Genomic DNA, 11,023 nt, shown 5'->3' with positions numbered 1-11,023 from the left:
TAGGTTTATTTCTGTTCTCTTATAAATTGATCTTCTTCTGATCTTTGCAAGTGAAATAGGGTGCATTACTATTGCTCGGTTTTAGTTTCAAAATCAAGAGAAACATGAAGGAGAGAATATCAAAGAACACAAAGTTCTGAGTTGTTAAGATAATTTTTGCAGCAATGGTGGACATGAAGGTCAAATTAAGATAAAGGTTCAAGAACATTTAATCTGTGGAAGTGGTATGTGACTTTAGTTCCAAATATATGTTTCCGTTCTTCCAGTACATATTTTTGACTCCCAGAAAACATTGATTGTTTTCTATATTCACTTTGTTTCGCGACATCTGTCTTCTGGTCGACCAGGGACAACTTGAATTTGCGTCTGCATTGAATAAGATTTCGCTCTTTCTTTCAAGAAGCAAACCTGTGCATTATGTACCACATATCATGCTGATAGCTAAGAAGTTCAGAATGAATTACGGTTTATGGATCGTGAGCAAGAATGAAGTGATCCACTTGCGAACAGATGTCACCAAGCCCTATTCCTACATCGGGCCTGAACGGTCCATTGGCAGAGTCTGCAGACAGGAAATGTCTAAGTGACTAGTCCTTTGTTCAGTTGGATTTGATACCAATGGTAGTGCTGTTTTGGTGCAGAAATGTGTCAACATCTCTGACGTTAGAATCAAAATTTAAGTCACATCTACTCCGTGGAGTGTCTTCTCATACCGGAACTTGCTGACATGAAAACATCCAGCTCTGATAGCAAAGGTGTTTTCATTAAACTGGGAGTATGTTTAACTAAGCAATTCAGATAGCCACGATGAATAATTGTCATTTGGTTCTTCATCTGAGCTCTACACACCAACTGTTCCAAAGAAGGCCGTGGATAAGATCCCCATCGATTATTTTGGTCAATTTTAGCCTCAACAACGACCTATTGTTCTGAACAATGCTACATCACAAGCAGAGGGCTAAGTCTGATTTTCATCGTTAATTTTCAATTTCAGTTCATAATGCACAGTTTCTTACGAATGTGGACAGCAGACGACCGTTAACATTCCATTTCTAATAATTCCAGAAAATTCTACTCCGCTGATATCGCCTTGCCTTTTCACATCGCAAGCCAGGAACCTGGATCAGTTGAGTTCCTTTCCACACATGGAGTTGCTTTTTTCTAATTCATTGACTGCTGATATAATAGATTATTGGCCTTGAGAGTCAGCTGTAAATTAGTTTGAACTTTCTCAGCTTGACTTTCAACTGATCCTAAAAAAGAAATCATCACCTGCAGGTAAATATTGCATTGCTTCTTGTTTTGCTGAATTCCACTCCCCGAACATCCAAATTTCACGATAGTTCGACAAATGTGTTGAAACTGATTCGTGTTGGAAGTTGGTGGCTTTTTGTTTCTCGACCTATAATTTATTCAATTAGATGACTGGGTCAGTCTTGAAATTACTTCGGATTCTTCACAGTTGAAAATTTACTTTCGATTGAATGCAAAGCTCAAGCTCCACGAAATCCAAATCCTGCAAAGGAATTAATGACTTTTAAAAAATTCTATGCTGTGAACAGGATTCGAACCTGCGCAGGGAGACCCCATTAGATTTCAAATCCAACGCCTTAACCTCTCGGCCATCACAGCTACGGAGGGTGGGCCAGTTTTCATAGTAAAACAACTGAATTCATGAATTATCTAATTTGTTGGAAGAACAAATTGGCAAGACCCAAAGATTTCGCCAAATCCTTTGCAGAGACCCAGACGAACGTTACCATCACAGATTGACAGGCTTTCACCGCAAACTAGATTCTGACACAGCTGAAGTTGTGGGAATGATTCTTCCTCGAATTATAGAGTCACGGATGTACACCACACGAAGAGAGGATCATTGTCTCACTGCTTACGATCGATTTTGACTCAATTGCTCATCATCTAGTGCCAAAGTCGATATGCTGTTCTGTTTTAATATTCATCGAAATATGGTATTAGAAAAATTGATGCCAAGTCCATAAACACTAGCTACATTCTTAAAAAAAATATCGGAATTAGAAAGAATGCAGAACTAATTTACAGGAATGGATCCAGCAACTCATCCGTAAGTTCTGACATCAGGTCATGAACTTGTGAGCACAAGAGAGGAAGATTAACCGAAGATTTGGAACTTGAAATCGTCTTGATGGAATTATTTGCAAATGTTTGCGGTTGTTCTAGAGTCATCAAGTCCTTGAACAATACAACACAGAAAGTGGCCCTTGTTTCCAACTTGACCATGGTGAACAGATATCCTAAATTAATAGGTCCCATTTGCCAACATTTGGCCCACATCCCTCTAAACCTTGTTACTCATATATCCATCCAGATGCCATTCAATGTTACAGTTGTACCAGTCTCCACCAATTTCTCTGGCAGCTCATTCTGGACATGTCTGAAAAAGTTGCCCCTGAAATCCCTTTTAAATCCTTACCCACTAATTTTAAACCGATGTTTTCTAAATTTTGACTTCCTCACCAGCCGGAAAACACCTTGACGAGTCAACCTATCCATGTCCCTCATGATCTAATAAACAGCAACGATTTGACTTTATCATATTTGCCAGGAGGGAAATGTGTGGAGATTATTTGTCGAGGGTTTGAAGTAGAAAGTCTAATGTACAGATTTTTAGAAATGCATGTTGTGGAAGTTTTTAATAACTCATTGAAGTCTAGTAGCCGTTGTAGAAGTCTGTTGTGAAAGCTGCAGAAGGATTTCAGGGTACGAGAACGAAGGATTATTTCCAATGTATGGTGGCTCAGTTCGACCGCACTTGGACTACAGTATGAGGAATTATAATCCTTAATTTAGGAAAGATACTAATGCCATATGAGGAATACCACTAATAGTGATTAGCCTTGATATCATGGATGAACGTTAGTCCTCTGATTTGAAATTGGGCAAATCCCGCCTTTTTTTAACAGTTTCAAAACAAGAAAAGTAATCTTATTGAGAGTTGCAAAATATTTGAAGAGATAAACAGAATGGTGCAATTAAATTTTGTTCCCTCATTGGTGAATCTAGAAGCAGGAGAGGACAATTTTAAAATGAAGCATTGTGATTTATGACCAGGATGAGAACAATTGATTTTTGTCTTCGCCTTGAGAAGTCTCGCTGTTCAGCACTACAGTGAGCCTTGGATATTTGGTCTTTGAATGCATCACTATCAGCCTGACCCGCCGACACTTACTGCATCACTATAGACCTGACCCCTCACACTTCCCTCCTTAATATCAGCGTGAACCCCTCAAACTTACTGCATCACTATCCATCTGGCGTCCTCACATTTACTGCGCCATTTTCACTTCGAGACCCTCATTTTGACTGCGTCACTATCAGCCTGACTGCCAAACACTTACTTTGTCACTATCAGTCACGCCCTTACACTTCTTATGTTACTATCACCCTGACTCCTTACACTTACTGTGTCACTATCAGCCTGACTCCATTACACTTATAGTACCAGACTGATGCCTCACACTTACCGTGTCACTACAACACTGCCTCCTCAAACTTGCTATGTCACTATCTCCTTGACCCTCTCACATTTACTGCGCCACAATTACACTGACCACCTCACACCTACTGCTTCACTATGAGCTTAAACACTCACACTTACTGCGTCACTACCAGACTGACGCACTCACACTTTACACTTGACAATCAGCATTACTCTCTCAAATTTATTTCATCACTATTAGGCTGAGGCACTCACACTGACAGCGTCACTAACAGCCTGACCCCCTCATGCTTACTGCGTTGGTATCTCTCTGATCCCCTCAGAATTACTGCGTCACAACCACTCTGATCCCCTCATACTTAATGCGTCACTATCCCTCTGGCACCCTCATACTTCCTGCATCACTCACTCCCTGACACATGCACACCGACTGCATCCCTATCAGCCAAAGCCCACTCACTAACGGCGTCACTCTCTCTCTAATCTGCTCACACCTTGACACTCTCTCACTTCGTGCATCAATATCAGCCTGACTCCCTCATGCTTACTGCATCACTACCAACCTGATCCCTTCAAATCTGAAAATGTGTTGTTGGTAAAGCATAGCAGGTCATTCAGCATCCAAGGAACAGGAGAATCGAAGTTTCGGGCATAAGCCCTTCATCAGGATCCCTTCAAATGTACTGACCCACTCATAGTTACAGCATCACTATCACCTTGACCCCCAAACTTAGTGCGTCCAGATCACCCTGAACCTTTCACTCTTCTTGCGTCACCTTCAGCCAGACCCTGCACACTATCACTCTGACCTCCTCATACTTGCTGCATCACTATAACTCTATCCCACTCACACCGTGTGTGTCACTATCACGCTGACAACGCATACTCACTGCACACTATTATCCTGACTCCATCACAATTAGCATATCATTATCAGCCTGACCCCTTACACTTACTGTGTCACTGTCAGTCTGTCCCCTCACATTTCCTGTGTCACCCTCAATCTGACACCCTCAAAGTGTCTGCGTCACTGTTACCCTGAACACGTCACAGTTACCGCATGGGTGTCGACCTGAAGCCTCACACTTATTGCATCACTATCATCATGACCGGATCACACTTACTGCGTCACTAGCACACCAACACTCTCACCTTTACTGCGTCACTATCGGCCTGACACCTCACACGTACTGCATCAATATTAGCCTGACCCACTCACACGTTTTGCGTCAGGACTACCCTGACCCCCTCACAATTGCTGTGTCGCTATCAGCCTGAGCCCCTCACTATCACGCTGACCAAGCTCACAATTACTGCATCACTATCAACCTGACCCCCTCACACTTTCTCTGTCATTATCACCCTGACCCTCTCACACGTAATGCATCACTGTCACACTGAGACACTCACATTTTCTGCGTCGTTATCAGCCGGACCCGCGGGCACACAGCGTCACTATCAACCTGGCCCCTCACACTTGCATGCCTCAATATCAGCGTGAACCCCTCACACTTAATGCATCACTGTCGATCTGCCATCCTCATACTTACTGCACCAGTTTCACCTTGACATCCTCATTTTTACTGCGTCACCATCAACCTGACAGCGACACACATATTGCGTCACTATCAGTGACGCCCTCGCACTTCCTATGTTAATATCATCCTCACTCCTAAAACCTCCTGCGTCACTATCAGCCTGACTCCATCACACTTTTTGTGTCAGTGTCAGACTGATGCCTCACGCTTACCATGTTACTAAACTCTGCCCCATCACACTGACTGCCTCACTATCAGCCTGACCCCTCAGACGTACTGCGTCACTATCACCCTCACCCACTCACACGTTTTGTATCAATTTCAGTCTGACGCCTCGCACTGACTGTGGAACTAAAACTCTCCCCGTCACACTGACTGTGTCACTATCAGCCTGACCCCTTCATACTTACTGCATCAATATCAGTCTGACCCCTCAGACTTACTGCGTCACTCTCACTCTGATCCTCTCTAATTTCTGCGTCACTCTCACTCTGACCTCCTCACATTTACTGCATCACTATCACCCTGACCCACTCACATAGTGTTTGCCATTTTCACCTTGCTGGCCTTATTTTTACTGCGTCACCATCAGCCTAACTGCCACACACTTATTGCGTCACATTCAGTCACGCCCTCACACTTCCCATGTTACTAACACCCTGAATCCTTACACTTATTGTGTCACTATCAGTCTGACCCCTCACACTTACTGTATCACTATCAGCCTGACTCCATCACATTTATTGTGTCAGTATCAGACTGACGCCTCACACTTATCTTGTCACGAAAACAATGCCCCGTCACATTGTCTGTGTCACTATCAGCCTGACCCCTTCACACTTACTGCTTCACTATCACAATGCTTCTCTCTCACTTACAACGTCACTTACACCCTGACACCCCACATTTGCTGCGGCACTATCACACTGAGGGCCTTACACTTCATATAACTATCATCCTGACCCCTTACACTTACTGTGTCATTATCACACTGGTATCTCACACCCACTGTGTCACTATCATCCTGAACCGCTTACACCTATTGCGTCACTATCACTTTGACCCCAACACACGAACTGTATCAATATCAGCCTGACCATCTCACACATACTGCGCCACTACCCGGCTGACTCCCTCACATATACTCCGTCACTATCAGACTTACCAACTCATGCTTACTGCATCAATATCACCCTGACTCCCCACTCTTACTGCGTCAAGATCCTTGTGCTCCCATACGCTTACAGCGTAACTATCATCCTGACAATGTCACACTTACTGCGTCAAGATCAGCATGATCCCCTCAAACGTAATGCGTCACTATCAGCTTCAACACTCACATTTACTGCGTCACTTCTAGCACTACCGCTGCACACTTACTACATCCCGATCCGCCTTAGCCCCTCGCATTTACTTCATCACTATCAGCCTGAGACACTCACACTTACAGCTTTACTACAACCTGGCCCTGTGAGTGCATCTGCATCACTGTCACCCAGACCCCTTGCCCATACTGCGTCACTATAAGCCTGGCCCCTCAAATGTTCTGGTTCACTATCACACTGACATCTCACACTCACTGCGTCACTATCACCCTGACCCCTCACAATTACTGCATCACTACAACCTAACCCCCTGAAAGCATCTGCGTCACTGTCACCTTGACCCCATCATACTTGCCATGTCACCATCACAATGACACATTCACACAGTCTGCTTCACTGTCATCCTGACACCTCACACTCACTGCTTCACTACCATCCTCTCCCTCATACTGACCTGTCACTATCATCCAGAGCCGCTCACTCTTAATGCGTTCCTATCACTCTGCTCCCAACACACTTACTGCGTCACTGTCAGCCTGACACTCGCACACTTCCCGCATCACTACAGCCTGACCCCTCACAATTTCACCGTGTCTATCAGTCTGACTCCTCACATTTCCTGCATCACTATCACACTTAATGGCCAGTATTAGCCTGACGCCCTCAACTTACTGCATCAATATCATTCTGAACACTCACACTTACTCCGTCACCATCACGCTGACCCCCTCACACTCACTGCGTCACTATCACCCTGTCCCCTCTCACTTCCTGCATTAGGATCACTCTGACTCACGGACACTTACTGCATCACTATCAGCCTGACCCCTCACACATACTGTGACACAATCAGCCTGATCCCACTACACTTGCTGCGTCTCTCTCAGCCTGACACCCTCACACCTACTGCTTCACTATCAGACTGACCCCTCACACTTACCGCATCCCTAACAGCCTGACACCTCACACTTACTGCGTCACTATTCCCCTAACACCTCACTTTTATTGGCCACTATCAGCCTGACGCTCTCAACTTACTGTGTCACTACCAGTCTGAACGCACACACTTACTCCCTCACTATCACCCTGACTGTCTCACACTCACTGCGTCAGTCTCTGCCTGACCGCATCACACTTACTGCGTCACTATCATCCTGTCCCCTCCCACTTTATGCGTTAGGATCAGCCTGACACAGTAACACTTACTGCATCACTATCAGCCTGATCTCCTTCCAATTACTGCGTCACTATCAGCCTGACAACTCACTCTTACTGTGTCACTGTCTCACTGACCCCTCACACGAAGTGCTTCACTATCACCCTGACCACCTCACACTTACTGCGTCACTACCGGTCTGATCCCTCAGACTTACTGCATCATTATCACTCTGACCCCCCTCACTGCGCAAATATCGGCCTGATCCACTCACACAGTCTGCGTCACTACCACGCTGACACCTCACCCTCATTATGTCACTATCATCCTCACTCCATCACACTTATTGAGTCACTGTCAGCCTGATCCCCTGTAATGGAAAATGATCATTTATTGTGAAATCTGTGAAAGCATGTTTGAAACAAAGAAGTATGGACCTAACTTTGCAAAAAAAACAGAAAAAAATGTAAAGTTCAACCTATTTTACAGCTGACTCTCAAGGCCAATAATCTATTATATCAGCAGTCAATGAATTAGAAAAAGCAACTCCATGTATGGAAAGGAACTCGACTGATCCAGGTTCCTGGCTTGAGGTGTGATAAGGCAAGGCGATATATAGTATAAAGGGAATATGTGAAAACCGTCAGGCGTCCATTTTATGAGGCATCTTGCAAATGTGTCGGGTCCATTCTGTAAATTTCAAAAATAAACTTTTTCTTTGCTCTTGGTAGCATTTGCGTTGATTCGATTGAAATTCCACGGCAGTAAACTCGTGGGTTCGCCTGGGACCTTGCGAGTGGGTAAGATTTTGAAGATTCCCAGGAGGTGTACGCGCCACTGCCTTGAAGGTCTTTCACTTCACCACGAGTGCTGAATTGGCCCCTTTGCGTGAAAGGACTGGCGATACGTGGATCACCCCAGAGTCGCGTTCCGAATCGAATAGGGTCGGGATAAGAGTTGTGGCTAAAGTAATCCGACATAGAGACTCGTTCGAAGAGAATAAATGAACCAGGAAGAGGGACCAGTAAACTCTCGCGTGGTATTCGAGTAAAACTCAAGGGAAAGGATTGCCGTCTCTCAAGAGTTTAAGAGACAGCAAGATTAACGGTGGTTTGAGACTTGGAGCCACCATGGGCAGCGTTGGAGTCGCCAAAGCTGTACCGGTTACGTGGGTTCTTGGTTTGTGAAAACCAAGGCAATGAGGCGGTCGCGCCCAATGAGAGGGGACCTCCGGAGGTAAAAGCAAGTTATATTGGCAAAGAGAAGATCATGGTATCGTGAGAGAGAGAGATAGAGAGACAGAGAGAGAGAGAGAGAGAGAGAGAGAGAGACCTACAGATAGAGAGACAGACAGTGAGAGATGAACACTTTTCCAATATCTACGAAAATCGGCTCCAGCAAGAGCGAACAAAAAGAGGGTCGTCAGACAACTCGGAATGGTCAAGAAAAAAATACAACATATGCTGAATAATTATGGCCCAGTTTCTGTAAAGCAGTTAAAAATGTAAATCAAGGAATGTGTTTTTCTGGAGGAAGGAGGTTTTGGTAACATGCAGTTGCAAATGCTGAGGTCATCGTTGGAGGAGAGAGAGAGAAGGAGAAACAGAAGGGTAAAATAGAACCTGCGAATTGGAATGCTTATAACATGTTGAAGGCTGAGCCTGATTTCAGGGAAAGAAAATCTCGAAGAAAAGATAGATCAAGTAGAGGTACAAACACCAGTGCACATGCACAAACACACGGAAAACAACCGAATGAAGCTGTACAGTGTCTTAAGACTGGATCAGATCCTGACCTTAATGGGTGCCCTCGAAGAGCTACAGCCCCCCTACGAGATCCACTTCGCGAAGATCCCAAGTCAACGGTCGCCATCTCAGGTTCTGCTGAATCACCAATAGCATATTGTACCCACAATCAATTGAAGCAAGAATCCCTAAAGAAGTCGAGACAATGTCCCAGTACCTTAAGCGTCTCACGAAAGTCAATAATGTCTATTGTGGACATAACGACGGCAGAGATCACACCGTATGAGGCACACCTGAGGAGCAGCTTCATCAATGGAATGAAGTATGAAACAACAAAATAGGTAATAATATACGTGTATTACCTGGGACACGGGAAAGCTGAATTAGATAGAACAATACGTGATACATGCTGAAAAAATGCTGGCTCAAGAGAACCATAACCGGAAATTAAAGATGGAACAGCAATCACATAAACCTCAGCTGAATATGATGCAAATGGTCGTTCAGCCGTTGGAGGGAGAAACTGCAGGAAAAGAGAGAGGCACAGGTGGAGTTCACAAAAGAGGAAGGGATCGCGGAAGTGCACTTGCAGAGATAGATCTGGCTGGTGCTTTGTTTGCGGAGCAATGGACCACTGGTCGAGACAGTGCCCGCACAGACAGCCTCAATCGGTCCTGGAGGATGGACAGAATGGTGACTGACAGGGGATGACTGAAGTTGAGGTGGGCAGGCCACAAGGTACAGGTAAACCTCTTTCCTTTATACTTGGCAACGAAGAATCCCTTAGGCTAATCACTTCTATAACCTAACGGACACTGAGATGTGTCCCAACTCTATTTTGAACATTGAGATTGCGATGTGTGGACAATATGTTCAATATAACAACGATGTGTATATGTCGATGCCTACCTCTATGTTATATGTGGAAGGTACACCAGTTACCTTTTTGTTAGATACATTGCCAGCACATTCACTCCTCAAATCAAGACAGTTCAGAGAGTTGACGGCAATAAAGACGAATGGAATGTTCCTGAACTCAATGGAGGCATCAGGCGTCGTGATATGAGAGAGTTTTACCGCACCCAAATTGTGTGAAATCAGTAATGTGCATACATTCTAATTCTCAATTTTGTTAGCGGAATTCTGTCCTTTACATTTGATGGCTCGGGATCTCATAGTGAGACTGGGGTTGTATTTGCTCAGTACTCCGATGGGCTTGCAGGTAATTCAAAGGGAAAATTCACAAGTGTAAACTGTAAAATTCAACTCACGACCCCTGGTGTATGTCTATGAGTGGCGAATAAGAGAGCAATGCGTTCAGTGAGCAATTCACTCGCCCTGGAAGCAGGTAACCATGTTAATCCTATTAACACCGATTTTGTTTGCGAGAATATGCTGCACTGCACAGCACACATACACCACGGTGGCCCCGAGGAACCATAAGAGAAGTATTGGTTCAGGAGATTGGTTAAACCAGGTCAGTTGTTATTGTGCGAATTGTATTGAGGGGATGGCAGATGTACAGTCAGTGTGAACTTATGTAAAGTACCTGTCACGGCAAGTAAACTCTGTATTTTTGATGTGGAAGGCTATGCTCCTCACGTGCCACTGGCGAAGGTATCCAGTGACTGATGGCAGGATTTGGGGCCATGGGTACTAAAGGCTTAAAGAACGAAATCTTGGGTGTTCTGGGACGATGTGGGTATGTGGTTCAATGCAGATGTGCGGACATATAGGAAGAAATTAATTTGTCTAACTCAGGCAATAGAACAGTCGAGGTA

The 11,023-nt window shown here is 44.6% G+C and overlaps 1 non-coding gene across 1 annotated transcript; it reads right to left on the bottom strand.

Moving 5' to 3' along the window:
- Nucleotides 1-1,550: 1,550 nt before the first annotated feature.
- On the bottom strand, nt 1,551-1,632 carry trnas-uga (transfer RNA serine (anticodon UGA)). Its single transcript has one exon. It is a non-coding gene; the product is annotated as a tRNA-Ser (tRNA).
- Between the last annotated feature and the right edge of the window lie 9,391 nt (nt 1,633-11,023).

Source organism: Chiloscyllium plagiosum, unplaced genomic scaffold (assembly GCF_037043375.1).
Source record: "Chiloscyllium plagiosum isolate Xiang-an unplaced genomic scaffold, Cpla_swu_hap1 HiC_scaffold_14, whole genome shotgun sequence".
In the NCBI taxonomy this organism is placed as follows: domain Eukaryota; kingdom Metazoa; phylum Chordata; class Chondrichthyes; order Orectolobiformes; family Hemiscylliidae; genus Chiloscyllium; species Chiloscyllium plagiosum.
Note: the sequence above shows the minus strand (reverse complement) of the source record. Positions and strands in the feature narration are given on the sequence as shown.